The sequence below is a fragment of the Sinocyclocheilus anshuiensis genome, unplaced genomic scaffold, assembly GCF_001515605.1.
Source record: "Sinocyclocheilus anshuiensis isolate Anshui unplaced genomic scaffold, SAMN03320099.WGS_v1.1 scaffold1640, whole genome shotgun sequence".
Taxonomy (NCBI): domain Eukaryota; kingdom Metazoa; phylum Chordata; class Actinopteri; order Cypriniformes; family Cyprinidae; genus Sinocyclocheilus; species Sinocyclocheilus anshuiensis.
Genome location: NW_015555883.1, coordinates 731,576 through 743,336, shown reverse-complemented (window position 1 = coordinate 743,336; position 11,761 = coordinate 731,576). Strand labels below are relative to the sequence as shown.

Genomic DNA, 11,761 nt, shown 5'->3' with positions numbered 1-11,761 from the left:
CACACACACACACACACACACACACACACACACACACACACACACACACAATACATATATAATATATAAATATATCATAATTATAAATATATTACAATAAATAGGCCTATGTAACTTATTGTACTGTACACTGTTATCTCTATCTCTATATAACTATCAATAATATTAATGATGATTATATACTTTTTAAATAATAATTCTAATATTAATCATAAGAAGAAGAAGAAGAATATTTAGAACACCTGATTCTAAGTTTAGAACAATTATTGACAACGAAATCAAACTATGATTGAATGATGGCAAGCAGCAAGATCAGACTTGTTATTTGAGGAGTAGGTAACGGTTCCCATGGTGAGTCTGTCCTTTGCCTAACATCTGTTGCTCGTCGGCTGCCACAATGGCCAAACTAAACCCGCGATGCGCGCGCAGGTGAAGAGATCAGATTCAGCGCCTGAAGCGCGCGAGGTTTGTATTGTGCTACTTAAGCGGCTGCAGCGCGGAAGATGTGCGCGCGGCTGTTCTAGACGCATTACGGTAGACCACACTGTCCCCTAACATCGCCAACACGAGACACAAGCGGAGTAATTCAACACTGATTTCTCTGCGAATGAGCGAGGAACAGACGAGATGCCAAAAACTCCAGCGAGAAGTATTATTGGGACTTTAGGAAAACTCACCGTGTGACTAACTGAAAGAAACAGAGAAGACCTGAAGCGACGAGGAGGCGTAAAGAGCCGCGGGCTTGTTCTTCATGAACTTTGGGGAGCGCTGTGACCATGCAGCCTTTGAGCTAGTGCACGATTATTGTTTCCACTTATCACCCAACTGAGTGACCAGTCTAAGAGAGGAAGACAGTCAAAACAGGAAAGGAAGACTATTAAAGACAGTTGTCGTTGAAAGTAATGGTCTGAAGACATCACTCATAGAACAGGATTTTTTTCCCCTTTTGCGTTGCTCTTCTGAAGGTTCTGGAATCACTGGGACATTCACGAGAGCTGGAGGGACACATCCACATGGTCCAGCCGTAGAGTGAAAGTAGAGTTCTTAACAATATCCTAACAGGTTCATATCCACTTTTTACCTATTCTTTTTTCTTCCTTTCTTCTTCTTATTTGCTCCTCGCGAGATTAAGCGTTTTTAATACTAATATGTAGGCTATCCCAGATTTGAATGTACGGACTCGTTATCACAAACACTTCTTCAGATCATTAGAAAGGAATATTAGAGTCAGTGTATTTTCGTAGATGTTTAGCAAACTAAAGTTCTTGGTATCACAATAGATTAGGCAATGTAACTTTTTTACTCGATACGTTTAAACCCGAGATGAAAGCGTGTTATTATTCTCTACGAGTGAATAATAACTGATTATGAATTATATATCTGCATTTTTTATTAAATACATAGTTAATGACGTGGAAGGATTTTAGATAAAACTGAACCTCGATCGTGAAAAAGACTGAAAACAAGTTTAGTGAACATGTGCAACTTTGTTTGAAAATATCACCTGCTTTGAAATCTGATCAAAACGAGAGAGAGAGAGACTTTTTGACAGATCAGTTAAAATAATTTGGAATAATTCTATGTTAGTGTGCACTTTTTTTCCTCAAAAGACCATATGCTTCTTCCACAGAAATGTAGAAATAATATTGCTTGACCTTGGCAACAAAACTCTCCGTATAAACAATTGAAGTTAATAAACAACATCGAAATATGCATGTAAACTAAAAAGTTAAATTACGGTTATTTTATGTAAGTTGGCTTAATTTTTTGTTATTCTTCGTCTAGTTGATTGTTTTTAATAGGCCCTCAGCAAATAGTAATCTGATTTTAGGCAAATAACCCACAACTTCTGATTCGTAAGTTTTAATTTATATAAGATAAAACATTAAGAAATCATTTATTATAGCGGAACATGAAAATAAATAAAGGAAATGTATTGAAGTTTATTCATAGTGTTTAGTGTCGATTGTACCGTTGTGTTATACTGAGACAATTCTTGAAAATGCAATGCATTAAATAAAATAAATATAAAAATAAGATTAACTCTGCATGCATGATTATTTATAATTCAAATGCATAAATTATCGCGAGATACAGTGACATTAGTAAGGTTTGTAGAAATGCAAAATAATATTTCAAACACAGATGAAAAAGTATTAACTTTGCACTTCAAATAATATACATATATTTTTTAATTGTTCAGTTTTCGCCTCGCCAATACGATTTAACAGACAGATTGTTGACTAACTTAAGTGATGCAAAACCTAATGTCTTTATTTAGTGAATCATTTTTTACACAGATGGATGAACAATTAACTTTTTCTTTTAGTTTTAAACCGTGATGGATTACTATTCTTTTCATCAGCGCTGTTTGTTTCGCCCTCAAATACTGGCAACATCAAAACTAACACAAAACAAACTAGCAACAATTTTAACTTGTGAGTCTGGGGCATTAAAAGTGAATCTTCAGAGGGAACTACAGCTCAGGAGTTGACCCACGTACACGATTAATTTGCACTCTTTCGGTACTTGGTTTTTAAGAATAAACCTTTACATCAGTCAAAGAAAATTACATATATGCATCATCATCTTTCTCATAATATTGCAGTGTGTGTAAATCTCATGTTTTAAAGAATTGATTGATGGAGCTTTTAACACAATTCATTTAAATCTCATAAAAAATATAGGTGAATCTTTGCTTAATTCACTGTTGACATTACAGCACAATGCAAATCTATATTAAATCACAAGATGAATATTTTATTGAACAATGAGGGAGAATGCTAAATGATTTACTTTGATCAAAGTGTTTCTGAGATTGTCAGTTAGTTTGATCTCTTAATTATTTAATCTTCATTATTACTAACGGCATTTAAAAACACAAAGGGATGTTGGAATTTAATTATTGACAGTTGCTTTCTTTAAATAATATTTAGTTTATTGCTACACACATTTGTGTGGAAAGACATTATTTTTGTTGAACTAAAACTTTTATTTTTTGAACTAAGACTTTTTTTTGTCTCTGTGCTGTAGTTGTTTGTTCCTACAATGTCCGTTCATTGATATATAGTCTCTTACGATAAACAGATTCCCTGCTAATTGAAATGTGACACGTGTAAATGTAGATGAACATAAGCATAAAGTGATGAATACAATTTCCATTTGATCTGCTTGTGTGTTAGATGAGTAGCGTGATTGAATGATGTTATGTGCTTAGAGTAAAAGTGATAATTCATGAAGTTGACAAGGAATATGGCAATTTATTCAGAGAGGGCATGAAAATGGCAGTAAAGTGGGTAATTTAGTTATTTGCATGGCCGTCAAGCAGCTGCAAGCGGCAACAGCTACACCTCAGCTGATAGTTTTTGCACTCTATTTCTAATGGCAGACACCAGACTACTGTACAGTTCAGGTTATAATTGATATATCGCTTGTTTTGTGATAAGTGATTGTTTTATGCTGTTCTTCATGTTTATACACCTCACTTTCTGAGGTCTTTCGAATATGTTATTTTGATGAATGTGTGGATTGCATGGCAGGCTGGTATTCAGCCCACTGTGGGTATTTTTCTGGGTATAAAGAGAAGGTCTGGAATGTGTTTGTTTTGGACGCTGACGTTGAGTCTAACCTGCTGCCAGGTGTACATTAAGACGTGTTGCTTTGTGATGCATATTTTATGAACATTTGGTGATTGAAACTTTATTTGAACAACCAGTTTTCTGCTAATGCAAATATATGTCGGTGTGTGATGTGCAAAAAGCATTTAGCGTGTGTGTGTGTGTGCTCTTTTTAAATTCAGATGAGCCTTAGTCAAGTGATTTAGAGGTAAATTTAAGTTTTTCAGCATCACAGGTGGTTTTAACACAAAGCACTCTGGTTCTCGTGAAGCACTGTCCCTTAGACCTTCACATGGCATTTCCACCATTAAACTCTTTTACCGTTCCAAAAATTATGTTAGTTTTCACACAAGTGCGTTTTTAACCAAAGCATTTTGAAGAGCAATACATATCCATCTCTAACTGATTAGGATTTTTTTTTTGTTAACCATACTCTGCTCTCGGAAACATGTTTGTGTGAAATATGTCATGCCTGCGTTCTCCCTTTCATATTTCGGCTGACCCTACATGAAATGTCAGGCTGGAATTTTTATGCTCGTTTGCATCTTTGAACACATCAGCTCCGGCGTTGACCAGCGACAACCACCAGTCATAAATTAAACATGTGGTTTTAATTGAAGATGTTATTTGGTGGAATGGCGAGGCAGAGCATTCTTCAGTGTATGTGAATAATAAATTAAGCACGTTTTTAGACAGTGAGGACTGCATTTATTACTAGTCGGAGAGTGGTGTCATTTTCTCCTCAAACTCTGAGCCTTGAAAGGGGAAAAAGGAGCTAACTACACAAACAAATTGACACTGAGCAATTTCAACCAACTTCAGCATCTATAAATTAAAAACTATAAAGAAAAAAGGGACCAGACTGACGGATGTTTTCCAGATGACAATGTTGATCTGATTAGTTGAGCTAGATATCGAAAAGGTCTGGTGTTAACCGTTTCAGCTTTGAGAGAGACCAGACTGCAGCACGGAAGTGCCGTCTCGGCGATCCGGCAGCTTAAGAAGCTGCTAGACGTTGTCTTTTTATGGTATATTTATTCCCAATGTGAATTTAAATCTCCACTTGAACTCTTGAGCACAGTTTCTCTTTACCGTGACCTCAGTGGCACTTTTTTTTGTTGCAGTTTTTTGGTTTTCGCGCACAAGGATTCCTGTGTGGGGAGGCTTCACGCCAGGTTTCGGGAGAGTGCCAGGCTGTTATGAGGTGATGACTGTCTTAAAGAATGACCCTAGCGTTTGCTTAGAGAGAGGAAGGGCCCATTTCTGATGAGCTGGGGAAATGTGGTAGAGGGAAAAGCAGAGTGTTCACTGGACGGAAATGACAGTACTTGAGTCTGAGACGTTGATCGTTACTTCTCTATATCCATTAGCCGAGCACCTCAGGAGAGATTATTGGCAGTTCGGAGCTGCGTACGCGGGTGGAAAGTGAACTAGTGCACTGCACGGTCAGTCACACTGCTAGGGCCTGTTACAACTGGCCTTTTTTGACAGAAACTGATTGAAGTTCCTGTAGGTTTGATGAAGAACATTGTGTATTGATAATTGAAGCTTAGATAGCGTCTAAAGGAGGATGCAACCTGAAGTCATAAACTTGCTCCCTGTGACCACCGAAGCTGCTTCTGCTAACTTTGCGTTCCAGCTGACAGCTGTATTTGTGTTATGGATTTTCTCTCAGTCCGCCGTCTCCCCCCTCGAGCCTTCACCCCCTCCACAAAGGTCTTTATAACGCAGCTGCTGTATATTTTAAAAACCCTAGCGTAATGCTGACAAGCCATCATGTCCATCAGAGAACGGCAGAGAGCAGGCGCATCAGTAAAGCTCTTTGGGAGAGATGGGAGCAAACTTTCGGCACTGTCACAAAAGACGTGACGTGATGTCAGAGTGACAGCTGCGGCTTGTTTGAATGTGTCTTAGTAAAGTTTTCCAGAGAAGCCCAGCAGATTACTGAAAACTTCTGCCTAAACAGGACAGAAGAAAACCTATGATGTTTTATTCCTCCCCGCATTGCCTGGCCTTGTTTGGCGGCAATGGCGGGAGGAATTCCTGTCAGTTTTGCCGGCCGTGGTAAACCTTAGTCCGGGTTAAAAACTCTAATCCACCCCCAGCTGCCGAAGGTGTGAGCGGTTCATTCCTGAGGGAGTTTCTGGCGCTGCACTGTACGCTTGGATAAATCCCCCTCCCCACTGTGTGACCATATAAGTAATAACCATATAAATGCATCTAATTTTCATTCGCTAATCCGTAAAGTAGCAGCGGAATGGAGAAGTGTTGGTTTCTTTTATGGTATTAGTAATGGGTAACAAGGGGATGCCTACTTAAGTTATTTGCATTTGAAATGGTCGAATGTGATACATCTTCTGACATAATTATCTTTTAACCATGTGTAAAACAAAATCAGATTTGTCCTTCTGTTTTTGATTGATGCATACGGCCCCTTTTTCTCCTGCTCCTCCTGTAGTTCCTACTTCCTACACAACTTTCTTACACACTTTGCATTTTCCTTCCAAAGAAGTCGCATTTTCAAAATGTATATCATGTTATAAATACCCAAATCCATGCGTTTCTTTGTGTTGTGTCAGGGCTTGTCTTTTTTCCTCTTCTCTGATGCTCTTGTGGTGAAGTGTCTTGTCTTGGTGGGGAGTGAGGGGCGCGAGAAGCACAGCGCAACACACTCGCTGCAGGAAAAAGCACGTTATCTAGCGTTAACCATCACAAGTCAAATAATGCTAGGGTTTTTATACATGGTCACAGACTCGAAGACACAGGAAAAAAATTCTTTAGGTAGCTTTTGTAGAAATATATAAAAAAAACATTAAATTTTTTTTTTAAATATATAGTATGTTCATATGGTCCAAATCTTGATGCTGCTTTGTTTTTGTTCTCCAAATGCATTTTTTATATTCTAAACAGGTGTACTATGTTAATAAGTGTGTACTAATTTGTTAATAAGTGAATGTTATTACATTTATTTCATTTCTTCAAAACCAGCATTTAAACTCAGGTGAAGGAGCAAATATATATATTTTAGGAAAAAAAAAAAAAAAAGCTTGATTTCTGCTTTTAGTCCATTCTGAATTGTGTAATGAGCGCTGCTAACTGTTGGTTAGAGTTGCCTTTTGCTCTCGGCTGTGGTCCGTGAGCATTGTTGACCAGTGGACATCTGCCACTATGTTATCCCCAGCTGTTATCTGAATAATTGTATAGTAACCCCCCTCCCACACACACACACACACACAGAGACAGAGACAACCCCTCTCCATTCATCGGAGCGCTAAATGGAGAAGTCAGGGAGAGTACTCTGGTTAGTATAAACAAAGTGCTTTTGAAAATGTTATTTATTTTTTAATATTATAAAATGTACTTTTCATTTACAATTATTTAATTCAAAGAGGACTGCATAATTTTTGCATATACTGTTTAGGACTTTTTTTAATATTTACTTTTACAATACAGTAGAAAATCAAATTTAAATTAAAATAATTTTGGTTCCAGTACTTAGGAAGATATGTATATAAATGTGTGTGTGAATTTTTTTTAAAAAACATTTTTAAAATGGTAGATTTAGAAAAAGATGATGTGTGTGTATCTTGTACGTCTTCAGCATAGCTTTAATATACTGTGGTACTTTACAGCCGAGCTTCAATGGGTGCCGGCACCCATGACCGACTACATAGTGATATTATTTGAACTAAATTAGCTGTAGTTAAATAAATAAATAAGCCATGAGCAATTTTTTTGAGCTATTTTTAATTGATGTCCTCTTTTCAGCTATTTGTTAGGCTTTATCCATTCTTTCACATTCGCACCCATCCATGTACTGAAAAGGCAAACTCCAGCCATGGTCTGTTATCAGCTCTGATCACCGGATGACACCAGGGCGACTTGAAGTGGTGTGACCTCTCAAACTCTTTCTTTCTTACCTCTCTCTTATTCCATATTCTTTAAATCTGTGTGTAGGAAGACATTTGTGCACAGACATCTTACCTTTTCAAATTAATTAGTCTCCTGGCATCCTTGAACTTGCGTTGAAAGGGGCCTGAAGGCTTTAATTAAAAAAAGGAATGATGGCTAAATTCATGTTACTTCACACACATGCGCTTGTGATATTGGGATGACATGGCATTCTATGGTAATTTTTCACTTTCAATTTGAGTTACCTTTACTGACATGACCCATGCCCGGATTTTATTAAAGGAATCTACATGATAAAAGTTGCAGATAACTCTAGATAGAAATGTGTTGTGATTGTATGCTTAATTTTGAAACTAGCATACCTAATCTTTACTTCATTTATTTTCAATCAAGCGATCATTTTAATCAGATAAAATAGTTAACGGATGAAAGGCTGAAGCCTCAGATATAAACCTATTCCTTTTATTAAAACCTGATTAAATTTGTTTAAAGAGTTTGCATGCGGCATTTTCCACGCCTGTGCTTTTTGAATAGGTCATAAGGAAGGACTTTTTCTTGTGTGATCTTTTGTTAAGTGTTTGGTTAAGAATTCAGTTCCCGCAGGTAGAAGAACACTTAGAGAAAAAATGTTTTTGAAATCTGTAGATAAGTAAAAGAGGGCATTATGACCACTGACCACAGGTGAGCTATTCTCCTCTATCACTTCAACTATCACAGCTTTTTGGCTTTGTTTTGCCTCACCCCCAGATTACTTTTGAAGTTTTTACAATCCCTTAGTAATAGATAAAACACAAATACAATATTTGTGACTAACTAACAATTTTATTATTTGCTTTAAAGCAATCAGGTCTCAGCAAAACAAGCCTACAATACCAGTGTGTGAGAAAAAAAAAATCTAACATCTAGATCTAAAAAAGTTAACAAAATAATATATGATATATTTGTAATGCATATAAGTTGCTTTTATATGTATTAATAATTTATCATTTTTACTTTTGCTTTTATATATATTAATAATTTATTTATAATAAATACAATAATTTATTAATAATTTGTATATTTTGGTCTCACTTCTGATAGTTCTCCTAGAGAAAACAGCCAGTTTTGGAGTCAAGTGGAAGGAAGAAATTATTACAGCGGAGCGTTAGGCTGAACTCGACATCTCTGATGAGTCAGTTCCTTTATGAGGCTTTGTGCTGGGCCTTTGTAAAAAGCTGGCCAGAGAGAAGTTTCCAGCACATCCCCTGGGTGCTATTAGGCTGAGACGTCTGCGAGTACGAGCCTCCACCGTCCCTCCCAGTAACGCTCTGCGGTTTAGAGCAATCACTTTCTGCACACCAGCTTGCCATGGCTAATTTCAAAAACACAGCCGTGGCTTGTCCCTCACGTCCAACCCCCCACCACAAAAAAAAATTCCCAAAGAAGAAAAAGTGTACAAAATACAGCCTAAACCCTGTAGGCAATGTGTTTGATCATTTGGATTTAGTTTCACTTTGGTTCAAATCTGTTCATAAGTGGCCCAATTAAGGACAGGATTTTTTCGACAATAGGCCTTTTTTTTTGTAATATTGAAGAGGTGGGATGTTCAGCTCAACCATGCTCTTTACATTTCTCTTCTTCTTGTCCAAAAGGTTAATTGTATTTGAAACAGAATTGTATTTGCTTTTCTAAAAATTGGACAGGTCAGTCTGGAAGGAGGCTGTGAGGAGTGAAAAAAACCCCCATGAGGTGGCTGTATTAGGAACAAGAGCGGCTCTTGATTGACTGCCGGTAAGCCGAACCCCTCAGTGGAGTAATCAGCATCCCACAATCATTCAATAAACACCTAATCAGACTAACTGACCCACTCTCGGTAGGAAGAGAAACTCGTGGCCTCACTCACACCTTGAGGGAGACGATGTGGATGAAGAGTAGCCTGGCTGCCTTCCGTTAAGGTCTCAATCTCTTCGATAAACGTTCAATAGTATTTTTAGTTCTCAGCCAGGGTTTATTATTCACCGCTGTGGTCAGTACGACTCAGGTTTGTGTGTGGTCAGTTAAGCTCTGGAAATTCTGTACTCCGTGTTATGGAAACCCCCCAAAATAAGCGCTGAAATGTGAGGAATTTGATAAATGCTCTGATTAGTTGGCCACCCTATTTTACAGATAAAGAATGAGCATAATGCAAGAGCAGGAGGGGGAAATGAAAGAAAATATATGTGGCTATTCCAGTAAAAAATAGAATTAGTGTCTCATCACTTGTTTTATCTCGGTATATTAATGTGTCGTCCTCAGCAGCTCATCCCAAGGTTGTCTGGCGAAATCATTTTAGCGCCGTGTGTGTTGGCTGACTTTCAGAGCGATGCGCCTCTCCAGCCGAAGCCTTCTTCTCACCCCACTCTGACATGCACTGTCTTATCTTCTTGACAACTTTGTCCACAGAGACGTTCCAAAGATATTGATATTACAATGTATTTTATTGTAATGAAATATGTGTTAAGCTTTACTTTGTCAAATATGACTTATCGCCCCCCTTAGATCCTCTGTCTGAGGATTCTGGGATGCCGTACTGTTAGAGTTGCTCAGAAAAACCTAAAAGGGACATAAAAAGAGCTGCTTTTTTGCTGTTTTTTTAAGCACTAAGTGCTTTTGCTTTTCGATTTGATTTATTTTCTAGGGGTGAGTTGTGACTTTTTTTTTATTTATTTTTTTTTTCTGTCTGAAAAGCACATTTGTATCTTTGGCTTCTCTTCTTTCTTTAATTTGGCTAAAGGTTCACCTCCAGTTGAGACAGCAGTTCAGAAACACCTCAAACACACACACACACACACACACACACACACACACACACACTTTGCCGGATTATATGAGGAAATAATTCCATACAGTCATCCATCCTGCAGAAGTATTATTCTCTTGTTCTGTCCCCCAACACACACACTCTCTTTCTCTTTCCTTCTTCCTTATATTCCTGCCTGGTAATGAGAATGTGTTAATGAGAGTGAGAGATCTTTCAGGTATAGCGTAATTTATCAGAAAGGCGTAGTTTTAAAAAGGGGGAAAAAAGAATGAGAGAGAAGAGACAGCCCTTCAAAGAAATTCTATTCTTCTTATTTCTGAATGTTTGATGAGACATTGAAAAGTTTTCTAACGTCATGCGGCCTGAACAGTACAGAACCAGTGCGCTGTCTAATCACGCTTCACAGAAAAATGACTTCCAACCAGATTTAATTAACTGATAAGAGGGGCTTCAAATTAATTTTTCAAGGATGTTAGATTTTGATTAAGAAACTCCTAAAAGAAACAGACGAATATTCAATTTTTTAATCAACTTACTCAAATGGTAACTGGTTAATATGGTAATTCTGGCAATTAGGCCAAATGTTGTAGAGCAGCATTTTCAATGCATCCTTGTAAAGAAATTATAATATCTTTACATCTAATTATCACGGTTATTTAATTTTTTGTGTGGCTACCTCTCAATTTCACTATTCAATTTCTTTTCTCTTCTACACCTCTTCCATTAGGTCTGTATTCAAATGAGAAGTTGGAGATGATATTAAAATGAGACTTTGAGAACGCTGAATGGAGTCTTTCAGAAATCCATATTGGATGGATATTGGGTTGAAGGGTGCATGGGGGTGGGGTGCTGAAAAGGGAAGTGTTAAATTTAATCGTAGTCGTTTACATTTAAAGCAAAAACGACTCTTGAGATTTCTTAAGCCTTTCGTCGCCTCTGTAGATTACATGAATTAATGGCATGAACTTTTACTTAAGGCTTATTCATTCTGAATGGACGCCTGCCTGTGAATGTACAAGAAAATGACTGCGTTAAAAGCTTGAAAGTTTTGATGAAACTGATGAGATCTTCACATTTGATTCTACTTGAGAAAAAGATAAAAGCTTACATAGCGTTAGTCAATAATTATTTTTTTAAACAGGTAATTGATATATCTTCTCCTTAATCAGCTCTCAGCTTAAAGCCATTTTCTGAGATTTATACAAGCTTCATCCAAGTGTTAGCAAATAATAAACTATCATGTTACCATACATCGTTCAAAGGTTGTTAAAAAAATGTCTGTTTAAAATGCTCTTAGACTTCTGTGAATACACTATGATCCTGGAAAAATGTTTCACAGTTTCCATAAAAATATTAAGCACCACAAGTGTTTTAAAAATTGATACTAATAAGAAATGTTTCATGAACACCAAATCTGAAGGATCATGTGAAGACTGGAGTAACGGCTGCTGAA

At 37.1% G+C, this 11,761-nt stretch overlaps 1 protein-coding gene across 3 annotated transcripts in view; it reads left to right on the top strand.

The window, feature by feature from the left end:
• The first annotated feature begins 552 nt into the window (after window positions 1–552).
• LOC107675840 (forkhead box protein P4-like) overlaps window positions 553–11,761 on the top strand; it is a 143,996-nt gene continuing 132,787 nt past the window's right edge. For all 3 annotated transcript variants that reach the window (XM_016470316.1, XM_016470317.1, XM_016470314.1), the window contains exon 1: window positions 553–1,062. The gene's annotated coding sequence lies outside the window, so the exon portion shown is untranslated. The remainder of the gene's footprint in view (window positions 1,063–11,761) is intronic.